General features: G+C 29.8%; 1 long non-coding RNA gene across 1 annotated transcript; it reads right to left on the reverse strand.

Moving 5' to 3' along the window:
* Positions 1–7,005: 7,005 nt before the first annotated feature.
* On the reverse strand, positions 7,006–11,628 carry LOC136999472 (uncharacterized). The gene is made up of 3 exons (XR_010889858.1): positions 10,193–11,628; positions 10,047–10,100; positions 7,006–8,368 (listed from the first exon to the last, which is right to left on the reverse strand). It is a non-coding gene; the product is annotated as an uncharacterized lncRNA (long non-coding RNA).
* Between the last annotated feature and the right edge of the window lie 1,476 nt (positions 11,629–13,104).

Raw genomic sequence — 13,104 nt, forward strand, 5'->3', positions numbered from 1 at the left:
GGGAGGAGCGCTCTACAAATGACAATGGCAACATACGAGCGGCGCGTAACGCTAGATCCTTGTGTCCTAGTGATCGCGTAGCAGTGGGACGTCCTTCTCACCGCGCGCGCTTTACTCGCGCGGATTCGCCGATCTTTTTTCGTTAATTACTCAGTACTTATTATGAAAATTAAAAAATGGTAAAGGACTTTTCTACTCGATTTGACCTCCTCTACCTGTATATGACCGGTGGGGCGATTATTGCCAGACACCCTGTATATACATATATCGGAAACTCTTTATTTGTAACTATGAAGACGGCATGATACATCTGTGGTCTGACGTACCATACCTGCAATTGTTTTTATGTTCAATTGTCTCCGATATCAGAATAGCTAGGTCGCTTGAATGCTTCTCTGACGTAGACAACAGTTTATTTCTGATTTACTTTCGTGCTGGTTCAAGTTTTATTTAAAATTTTTAATTAAAAATGAAAAGAAGTTTTGCAAGTGGATATCAAAAGAGGAAGAAGAAGAAGTTATTAGAAGCTAAATTATCTCTAATTTACCTCAAATTAATAGTTATTTTAAAATACCAGAAGGAGAATACATGAAGGAGGATTTATTTATTAGGAGTCAACCTGACGTACCAACTATTTCTACAGATATGTCTACAAATATTCCTACAGATACTGCGTCTAATTCTGAAACTGCAGACTGCAGAACAGAAGCTGTTTCTCCTATTATTTCTCAAGATAGTTATATACTAAAAAATAAACAACAAACAAACAATATAAATGCGAATAAATAGGCATATCCACGTTCATGCTTTACTCATTTCTTTTCATCTGTTAACTTTCGCTTTCAATTAAAGTTAGTGTTTGCATTTACATGCAATAAAAGCAAAAATGTCAAACAATATAGTAATTATGCAAATTTTATTGTAATTATTAATATAATAAAACATTCTATTCAAATTTTATTTGAAAAATTATTATTATTATAGTTATAAAAAGCATGATTTACAAAGCTAATAATTATTATCGCTAAATTTATTCAGATTTTATTTATTCGATTTTTTGTTCTATTTCTTTAAAATGATTTCCAATTAGCATTATTCTGTAACTTTTTTATTTTATACTTAATTTTTATTGTAAATAATAATATTATAATAATTAATAACAATATAATAATAATTTAATTATGAATAATAAACACGAGAATAAAAAACAATATACGATTTTTTCTTCAAACAATAACAAATAAATATGTGATATATTCACATATAAGTTACAAATATATATATATATATATATTTTTTTTTTTATCATCTTTTGAACAAATTGAACAAAATACGAACTGAACGTTATTCACATTTATATTTGCATTTATTTTATAGTATTCATATTTTCTAAAAATTATATATAAGAACGGAAATTTGCATTCGTTTTTTCATTCAAGATTTCTTTGATCTATATCTGTTTAAAAAAAAAGAAAACTATATTTGATTATAATATTTTAGACTATAAAATAAGAAGTTCTCAAGAAAATATCAATACAAAATATAGTGATGTCGGTCTATGGAATACTTTAACTAAGGATGATATTTCATTTTGGGTTCAAAAAGGACCTGCTGATTGCCAAAACTGGCAGGATTCATTTGAAAAATCCAAACAGATATATAAAAATCAAGCAAGATATTGCTCTCGAGGGCTTTTCTATTCCACAAAAATTAATGGCGAAAAATATAGTCGAGAATGGTTAGTGTATTCTCCATCAACTGGATGTGTTTATTGTTTTGTATGCAAGCTTTTTTCAAATTCAAACTGCACCTTAGCCAATAATGGCTTTAATGATTGGCGGAACTCCATTGTAATTAAACAACATGAGAATTTAAATTGTCATAGAGCAGCTTTACTCACATATTTAACAAGGAAAGGTGAATCTACTTTAAATACAAAATTAGAAAAACAAATTATAAAAGAACAAAAATATTGGAGGCAAGTACTTCAACGTATTGTTGCAGTCGTATCTACGTTGGCAGAACGAGGATTGCCATTTCGGGGCACTGAAGAAAAATTTGATTCACCTCAAAATGGAAATTTTCTTGGATTATTAGAATTAATTGCTCAATTTGATCCATTTCTCGCTGATCATATAAGCCGTTATGGGAATTCTGGAAAACCATCATATTTATCTAAAACAATATGTAATGAAATTATTGATTTAATGGCTGAAAAAGTAAGAAACTCTATTTTTGAAGATTTAAGAAAAGCAGGATATTTTAGTTTATCTGTTGATTCCACACCTGATTACTCACATATTGATCAATTAACTGTTATTGTAAGATATGTATTTCCTCATGATGGTTATCCCGTCGAACGATTTTTAACATTTATATCAATAGAAAACAATTCTGGAGAAAATTTGGCCAATTTGATATTTAATTATATTATAAATGAGTGTAAAATTGATTTTAACAAATGTAGAAGACAATCCTATGATAACGCAGCCAATATGTCAGGAAGATATAAGGGTATGCAACAAAAAATTTTAGAAAAATATAAATATGCTGTATATATTCCTTGTGCTGGACATTCGTTAAATTTAGTTGGACGCGCTGCAGTTAATTGTTGTATAGATGCAGTAAACTTTTTTGCGATTTTGCAACAAATATACATATTTTTTTCTGCTTCGACAAAACGATGGTCTATTTTAAAATCGAGTTTGGGATCCAATTCTGAAATTCCAAAATGTCTTTCTGATACAAGATGGGAAGCAAATGTTGAGGCTACAAGAGCAGTTTTAAAAAATTACGATTTAATTATTGATGCTTTGAAAACATTTCAAGATAATGAATATGAAAATGGCGAAACTAAAAGAGAAGCATCTATTATTCACGAGAAAATAAAAGAACTTGAATTTATGTTTATGCTTATATTATATAATAATATATTAGAAGAGTTTCAAAAAACCAGCAAAATATTACAAGATCCTCAAACATCATTAAATATATGTTCAAAAATGTATGCATATTTATCAGAGTTTATAAAAAAAAGCAGAAATGATTTCGATAAATTTGAACAAAATGCGAAAGAAAATTAAAAGACGACATAGATTATAAGAACGTAAAGAAAAGAAGAAGATTTAGAAAAGTACAAATTAATGATGGAAGTGCACTCGATATTGATGATCTTTCTCCTAGAGATCGATTCCGAATAAAATCTTTTATCCCTATTATGGACGCTTTAGAAACCAATATACAGAAAAGAGCTGAAGTGTATGAAAATATTTCAAACAAATTTTCATTTCTTCTAAATTTTGATCTAAAAGACAACAAATTGACAGAAAATGTAAAAGTATTAGTAAATAATTACCCTGATGATATAGATGAAAATTTATGCGAAGAGATAAAACATTTTCACTTATATATAAAAAAAAAATTATTTTGAAATAAAAGACTATACTTTTCAAAGCTTATATAATATAATAATAAAAGATAATGTGCAGTCAGTTTTTCCAAATGTCGAAACTATATTTCGAATTTTTCTAACTTTAATGATAAGTAATTGCTCTGGAGAAAGATCATTTAGCAGGCTGAAAAGAGTAAAAAATGAATGTCGTGCAAGCATGCTGCAAAGAAAACTATGTTCTTTGAGTATTTTATATATAGAGAGTGATAAACTGAGAACTTTGTCATTTGAAGATATTGTAACAGACTTCGCAATAAGAAAAGCACGAAAACGAATGTTTTAAATAAAATTGGATCCCGATATTGTATACTATTCGTTTGTAATGTGAGTTGCAATAAATGCGGACATATATATTTGTATATACATAGGTATGTATATTGTTGTATATTATGTTTTGTTATTTCTATAAGTCCGCTGCAATAGGTTTTTTTTTTTTTTGCTCAAACTATTGCAAAAATTAAATTTTCAAGAAATATGGGGGCCTCTTTAAAATCATAGCTTAGGGGCCACAAAATCGTAATTCCGACCCTGCACCTCTATTGAAAGTGCAAACTATTTTACATTATTCAAAGACGATTATTCAGGATATCGTATTGTATCGTTTCTAAAACACAAATCTGATTTATTGGAAGTATTCAAAGAATTCACAAGATTAGTGAAAAATAAGAAGGGTTATTCTGTTAAAATTCTTCACACAGACAATGAAACAAAGTAATATAAAAGTTATTTTAAAAAAACGCTTCTCAAATTTTAACTTTGAAAACAAATATCTCAGTGAAGATGCGTTGTAGAAAAAAATTTTATAGCAACTTATGAGGTTATTTTTATCTGTTCTACATGCCCACGAGAGATTGCCCACCTTTACCGAAACACCTTGTATATTGCCCTCTTCATTTTTCACCAAAACAATACACAAAATAACATAAAATAGAAATAATATTAAATAAAAGGAAGATGTACCTTCATCATTTCTTTGAACTTAATATTCCAATTATAAAAATTAATATAATAATTTATTTGTTATCAAGATGTCAATAAAGGTGTTTAAACATTAAAAAAATTTATGGAAAATTTAAAAGATTTTACTTGGAAAGAGCAAAGTATCTCATAAAACGGTAGAAAACTTTACTATCTCGATCGTGAAAGTTATTATCTATACATTTAAACATCTAAACGCCTGTACTTTTAATATAATACTATATTTGCGCAAAAAATTTCTTTCATTTTTCGAAAGAAAATCTTGCTGTTTGCTCACCCGAAGTTTTGTCATTATCTTTGTCACCGACAAACTGCAAACTCACTGTCAAAGCAGAAGTTTCAAAATTTATCGATGTAAAGAAATAAAAAGAATACAAAATTTGTATAAAATTATTTAATCTTGCCTATCCAAAAATCCTACCTAATAAAACAATTCTATCTAATAGAAAATTCTACCTATAATAAAAGATGTAGATATCTGAAAACTCGTGTAAATCAAATAAACCGAGTAACGCGGATAGAGATAATGATTTAACGATTAACGATTTAATTCATAAGTATCGATTTAATATCACGTTATACGCATTTTCGTGTACGCAAATGACATCTCTCACTTGAGAGAATTCCGAGGATAACGACCTCGGCGTTTTTCGAGTGATGCTTAGCGCAGAGCTCAGCTCAGTTACCGCTATTTGCATCGAAAATCCGAGAGCAATTGTCTCGATGTTTCTCGCAGGACGCTAGCGCAGAGCTCGGCTCAGTTTCCGCTAGTTGCGTCCGAAATTTGTATTGATAGTCGACCATTGTTCAATGTTCGATCATATCAATGTTTCGAGATCCGTGCTCGACCATCATCAATGGGACCACGAATTTCGAAAGTCCATGCTCAACCATGGGATCAACACTGGAACTACCGACGATTAACATATACCAACTTCTATTTCTTTTTTCTTTTTTTATAAAAAGTGATAAAGAGAAAAAGTACATTAATTAATTAAATTATTTAACACAATGCAACACAAGTCACAGAAAAAAATCTCAAAAAATACAATATAAATTTAAATAATTATTCTAAAATGAATAAACCGGTCATTTTGACCGCTTTGATAGTTCTAGTGTTCTAGTGTTAAGCCATAGGACCACGGATGCATGGGTAAGCTAGGAAAGATTGCGAAGAAATTGACGTATAGCAAGAATAAATATATATTTTAAAATTGTAAATAAATTGTTAATAAAAAATGCACTCTTTCTTTATTAGATCAATTATTTCAAATATACCATAATTCATTAATATATTTACGTTTGTGTAAAAGAATTTTCTTTTTTATTTTTAATTTAAATTTATGATACATTTGTGGTACATATGTATTTAAAAATTTTCTTACTTTTGCTTTTTAACGCCAATTTATAATATTTAATCCTGGAAAGATATAAAAAAATAAACCACTTACCGTAGGGAAGGAAGAAATGAAAGTACACATTTACACACAGAAAAGGAATTTTGCTATCGCAATAAAATAATTGTTGCTATTGCATGTTAAATATGTTAGCGATAAAATTTCGCTATTGTAACTACTTTTACAGATTATTCAATATGCAACAAATCTGGTTTGTTCAAAAAATCGACAAATTTTGAGATGAGAAAACAAGTTAAAATTCGCTGTTACAACAAAATAATTAATTTTTAATAAATTTATTTTACTATTGCAATGAATTGTCGCCATTAATACAAACTTTGATAATAAGATAAAAATAAATTTCTTATTATATATTAGCAATATAATTTGTGTGTGTGCAGATTTAAAAACTAATTTCGGTAAATAAAATTATTATCTATAACAAATCTCTTTGCTGTTCAAATAATAATCAACTGTAAGAAATTTTGCTACGATAGCTTATATAAAATTTACTGCGGCAGCAAATACTTTTTTTCTATGTATTAACAAGTTTTATCTTTTATTTTATGTATAATCTTTTTTTTTAAATATTTTTTTTCTTCTATTTTTTCTTATATAAAAAAAATATAAATAAATATATAAACATATATAAATATATAAACACAAGTACATTATTCAGAATAAAAATATATTAGGTTATTTAAAAAATTTGTAATAATTTTTATAATAAAATTGAAAACTATTTTTATATGTTTAGAGTCATCTTTGTTCAGTAATATATGCACCATTGTTTTCGACAACTTTTGGCCATCTTTAACAACTTGTGCATACATTATTAAATAAAGATATATAAACATATAAAAATTGTTTTCAATTCTGTCATCAAAAAATTCTACAAACTTTCTGAATAATTCAATATATTTTGTTCTGATCTGTCAATCATGAAATACATTTAGGAAATATTCCAGGATTAAATATTCATCAACGCATCTAAGTCCTAGCCTATCCATTTTAAGATAATGAATCGAAGAAATAGTGTACCTTTTATAATTTTATTTAAAGTATTCTGGTGTATGATTATATTTTTAATATTATATGATTAATATTTAATATATATGCATTCAAAGGGCTATTAGGCTGATGAAAGTTGTTTCAACTTCGGGCTCAATCAAAATCAAAATTAGAAACACTTTGCTTTTTTTTAATGTACAACGCATTTTGCAGGTTACATATTTTTTAATAATTTTTATAATTATAATCTAGTATAATATGTATTTTTTCTAGATATATATAATAATATTGGTAACACATAATTAAATTTAATATAAATTAACTAGAAAAATAAATACTTCGTTCTTTTAAAAACAAATGCACGTACAACTCAAAATACTTTTAAAAAATACGAGAGAATAAAACTTTGATATAACTACTATAAGGCAATAAAAATTATACGACCTGCAAAGTGTCTCGCGTCTATATATTTTCACACTATTATTCGATCCATTATCTTAATAATAAAAGACAAATTAAACTAACTCACCGATCGATGCGCAGCAGCGGAGTTGTCGTTCTGTTGATCTGCATAGTTGATCTGTAAAACACGAAATAAATCAAAATTATAGCAGCGTTCACAATATGAAATATTTGTGAAATCATAAAAAATATTGAGTACATTGAACTTTTAATTCGTTTTCTAAGCAAATATGTAATAAAAAAATTATTAAAAAAGTTTAATTATTTAAATAAAAAGTAAAAAAATATACAAATAAATTTTAATAATGATAAATATTAACTAATGTAAATATTTTGTCTTTCAAATATTTTAATGTACAATATTTTCAACAAATAAATGAATTATTGCTTACCGTAAAGTTGCTCCGCCGGCGCCCGATGCTCCTCCTGAGCCTCCTCCTCCTCTCAGTGGTCCTTCGAAGCACTTACACTGAATCACACGCGTTCGCGGCGCATGCATTGCTCGCATGCGTACCTGAATACGAAAATCGCGCGATACTTAAAACGACACTCCCGACATCGCAGGCGAATCGAACCGAACTGTCTAAGCTGCGACGTTACGCGCGAATTTCGTCCGCGTTTCAGACGACCACATTTATCAATTGGGGCACGATTCTCTCAAAACAGAGGGCAAAGGTAAGCTCGAAGAAGATGAGGTGCGATTAGTCATGCAATCAACCGACTAGATACAAGACATCTGAAAAGCAATCGGTAGCGTTTGACTAACTCCGGTAGCCGTCCTCGACTACCTTCGACAGTCCGGCTATCTGTACAACTAGCGCGCTGCACGTAGAACCGAAGATTGCCCTGCCGTAGTGGAGATTTTATGATTGAAAGCGACCTTTCCCCCCCTGAGCCAAGCCTAAAGTAAAAAAAAATCGTGTCCCAATATTTGTCATACAGCAAAAATGCGTTCATCTATAGATTCGCTATAACTCTCGGCATTAACGGCACTCCCGACGCGCATTTTGTTATACTATACGACGGAACGAATATATTTTGTAGCACCGATTACGCGCACAAAGTTGATCTGTAAAATAAAAAAATAAATGCAGATTAGTGTTTGAAACATTTCATAATTATAAAATAATTACTGCGCAGTATTAAAAGTATTAAAAAATATTAAGTAAATACAATATTTCATAAGCTTATAAAACAATCTTCTTTGCTACTTTCTTTATTTTGTTATTTTATCATATCATAAAATGTTAACTACGAGATATAAAATTGACTGAAAATTTTAAAATACACACAGAGAGAAAAAAGAAAAAACATAGAAAATGCTTTTTATAAAATTTTAAGTTAAATTTCTTTATGGTGTTTTCACGTTTTAACGTTTATTCATAAATGTACAGAGACTGCCAGCCAAATATTTATCAATAAATAATAAATGTATAAACGTTAATCTTACATAAATTAAATATTTATTGTTTAATCCAAACTTTTAATCTCAGAAATATATTAACTAGATTTGTTTAGATTTGTGCATTATGTAATAAGAAAAATTTTTCTGTAAAGTTTGTCTTAATACATAATGCATAAATCTAAACAAATCTAATTATATATTTCTGAGATTAAAAGTTTGGATTGGACAATAAATATTTAATTTATGTAAGATTAACGTTTATTCATAAATGTAGGGACTGCCAGCCAAATATCTATCAATAATACATGTATACAATTAATTATTCTTTTCCGTGGATACTGTGATTACAAATTGAATGAAATACAAAATTATTGCGGAGTTTCCTCGATATGAGTGCAAAAAGCGTAGCGACGAGACACGTTCAATTATTCTTTTCCAATCAATAATCTAACATATTTTGCAAACTATAAACTTTTGTATAGTGATAACTGCTATAAGTAGATAAGTTGATTTTTATACAATGAAATACTTTAAATCGAAGTCACAGCACAAAATAATGCAATGAATGAGTCGCTGTACAAGATTTTACGTGAATTGTTGAGAGACTTTTATCAGCGCGTCTCTAAAATTCCACGTTACTGATTACTACAATCGTATATAAAATTATCGAACTATTGATTTTTCATGCGCATATTTTCCCACAAATCGTTTTTTTAATTTTATTTTTACAAAATGCCGTAAATAAATCTCCGATGATCACATAAACTAAAAGTGTTCGTTGAATAAGAAATTTGCCTTGTATAGAAAGATACAAAACTAGCACAATCGTGAAAGTTCATACAAAAATTCAGCAAATAAAAAAATACAAAAATTTTAGAACAATAAATTACAAAATTACAATTCTAGCAATCTCGATTAATTATACTGAACGATATTCAGTCCAACATATTATAAAAACTATGTACGTACTTTGAGATAAAATGTAATTATAAAGAATTATAGCGTTCGTATCAATTTTAACTGCAATATAATTACAAAGAAATTTGCAAATTTTTTTTCTAACGTCTAACGCGATTAAAAATTCTTTGTGATCATTCGAGAACCAAGGATGTATAATATATATGATTGTTAACAACAAAAAAGAGCTATTAATAACATTCTTGTCAGTACGTCTTTTTTGTATTTACCAAGTAACACTCTGCCGATACGAAATTACACATTAAACAGATGTTAATTGAACAAAATTTGATTATTATTACATAAAATAATTTTAGTTTAATTATAGGAAAACTTTCGATACTTTCACTTTGATTAAAACAAAGATAATTTGATCTTTACTCACCGGTACATGATGCGCAGCAGCAGAGTTGTCGTTCTGTTGATCAGCATAGTTGATCTATAAAATACGAAAATAAATCAAGATTATAGTTGCATTCAAAATAATGAGTATTTACAATATTTTCAACAAATGAATGATTTATTATTTACCGTAAAGTTGCTCCGCCGGTGCCCGATGCTCCTCCTGAGCCTCCTCCTCCTCTCAGTGGTCTCTAAAGTATTCACACGCGATCGCGACGTTGATACAAAAATCGCACGGCACTTTAAACGGCACTCCGCGTTTTATATTACTGGGAAATTACGGCGGAACGATATTATAATAATCATACGATATTTTAACCGACACTCCCGACGCGTATTTTGTTATATTAGGACAAAAGTTAAACGTGAATATCGCTCATCGCACGGAATATGCGTTCGACACGTTGCCGTGTACGCAACAGGTAACGATAGAAAAGGGGGAGGAAAATGAAAAAACTGTGAGAAGTAATAGGAATTGGGGGTAGTTGGGAGAGATAACGCACCGATACGCGAACGGTTTGCCTCACTCAAGTGTCGCCGTGCGAATAGTAACAGTCCAGGAGCAAGGATTCATTTGTATAAGGTCGTGTCGATGGGTAATTTAGGAGTAGGGGAAAAGAATGTGCCGATAACGCGTGCGAGAGAGAAAGCGTGGTAGTGAGAGAGAGAGGACATAGAGCACGTTGGAATTTTGTTTACTCACAGCGCGGGGAAGTTTGGTGGGGTTGTTTACATACGCTCTGTAGTCTACGAGCTCTCTCTCTCACTACCACGCTTTCTCTCTCGCACGCGTTATCGGCACATTCTGAATATTTCATAAATAAATCCACAAACCCTTCTTTCTTAGACTTGTAGAGTATACTTAGTATAGCTCTATTTAACGTATGAAAACACCATAAAGAAAAATTTAACTAAAAACTTTATATTTCACTTAAAACTTTATAAAAAGCATTTTCTATGTTTTCTCTTTTTTCTTTCTGTGTGTATTTTAAAATTTTCAGTCAATCTTATATCTTGTAGTTAACATTTTATGATATGATAAAATAACGAAATAATGAAAGTAGCAAAAAAGATTGTTTTATAAGCTTATGTATATCTTCATTATACATATAATAAAGCGACAAATAATTGCATGAATTCTAAAGTGAAATATCAATTAATTTATCGTTGATTATCCATCTTAAAGCAACAGATCTATGAAATATTGTATTTACTTAATATTTTTTAATACTTTTAATTTTGAATTCTTTTTACTTCCTAAACATATCTACATTCATTAACATAATTTTCATAAATCCGTTACTTTAATATAACAATACTTTAATAAAACAAGAATAATTTGATTTTTACTCACCGGTACACGATGTACAGTGGAGTTGTAGTCTACGTTGATCTATAAAATACAAAATAATGTTTAAATTAAAGCAATAATTAAAAATTTTAAACATGTAAAAAATATTTGCCATTTATAAATATTAAATAGTATAGATATTTTACTGAAAATTCTAATCCTTTTTAAATAGTCTAAAATATACATTTGGTACATATTATATTATACATATAGTTAGTTATATTACATGTGAAAAAAGTACTGCATAATCATTAAGATAAGTATTCTTCAAATAGATAATAAATAAATAATAAATTATATATTATACAATACCTTTATAGTTGCTACGTCGTCGCATGATACCCCCTGGGCTTCCTCCTCCTCACTATCCATCGATGGCTGCTCTTTTATGCCACACTCACTCGCGAAAACACGGTTAATTATGAACGCGCGACACTTTGTTATAACGACAAAGGAAAACTCGAAAAACACGATCGCGCATGAGGCTACTATTTGACACATAGCAGAGCAATGGCATAGAAAAGAAATTGAAAACAGCGTAATTAATTTTTCGCTTAACCCGTCGCGACTATGCTATACCTAAACTACTTTCCATGTTTTTCGTGTGCGTGAATTAATATAAATCGGGATTTTACTGTAGAAAATAATTTTCTAATATGTATCGCGATCGCTATTTGAGAATTAATATGGTGAAAAGTACGATACGAAGAAACTTTTGCTGCTCTGGTAAGATAATAACACGCAAAAAACAAAATTCAAAAACAAAACCCTAACACTACATGTGAGTAATTTCGGCACTAGCGTCGAAGATTATTTTTCGTGATCTAAGACGCGTGCGCGCGCTGTTGTCTTGCGTACTTATTGTCCTTGCGTGTAATAATTTGCTCACATTCGCACGACGGCATTCGCGCGAAGCACACGGCAGCGGAAATAACTCTGTATCGTTCTCCTTATCATATTGTTTTTCAAATCGTAATTGCAATTGATATTAAAAGATTATTTTCTACAAACAAAAGTTGCCGATTCATACTATTTCTCATCTTCGGAAATCACGGAAATTTTGTAAAAATAATTTAGGTATATCAGCCAAGACGAATGGTAGCAAAATTGACTGCGCAACTTTTGATATCTTTCTATCGTTGTTGCCTGCTGTGAGAATGAAACGGATCATAGTTTCATGCGATCGCGCTTTTCTTTGTCATATCATAATAAAGGAAAATTCGAAAAATACGCGATTGTATGAAACTATGATTTATTTGATTCTCACAACAGGCAACGACAGCAAAGAGAAATCGAAAATTGCGCAGTCGATTTTGCTTACTACTCGTCGCAGCTATGCTATGCCTAAACCACTTTCGCAAGTTTTTCGCGCTTCCCGTACATGAGATGTAATATAAATCGACAATTATTTGTAGGAAATAATCTAATATCTGTTGTGATTGTGAGGAATAATACGGCAAGGAGAATATTAAAGAAAAGTTTTTGCTTGCTCTGTGACGTATTCGAATAAGAATGTGAATAAGGTGATAGCGCGCAAGACAACATACGCCGTGCCGTAGATCACGAAAAACAAAAACGATCCCCGACATCGCGAGCTAGCATCAAAATGCTTTAGCGCGTGTCGTCAAGGAGAGTTTTGTTTCTTGCGATTTACATCGCGGCGTACTCTTAACGCGTTATAACCTTATTA

This window comes from Linepithema humile, chromosome 4 (assembly GCF_040581485.1).
Source record: "Linepithema humile isolate Giens D197 chromosome 4, Lhum_UNIL_v1.0, whole genome shotgun sequence".
Classification (NCBI taxonomy): domain Eukaryota; kingdom Metazoa; phylum Arthropoda; class Insecta; order Hymenoptera; family Formicidae; genus Linepithema; species Linepithema humile.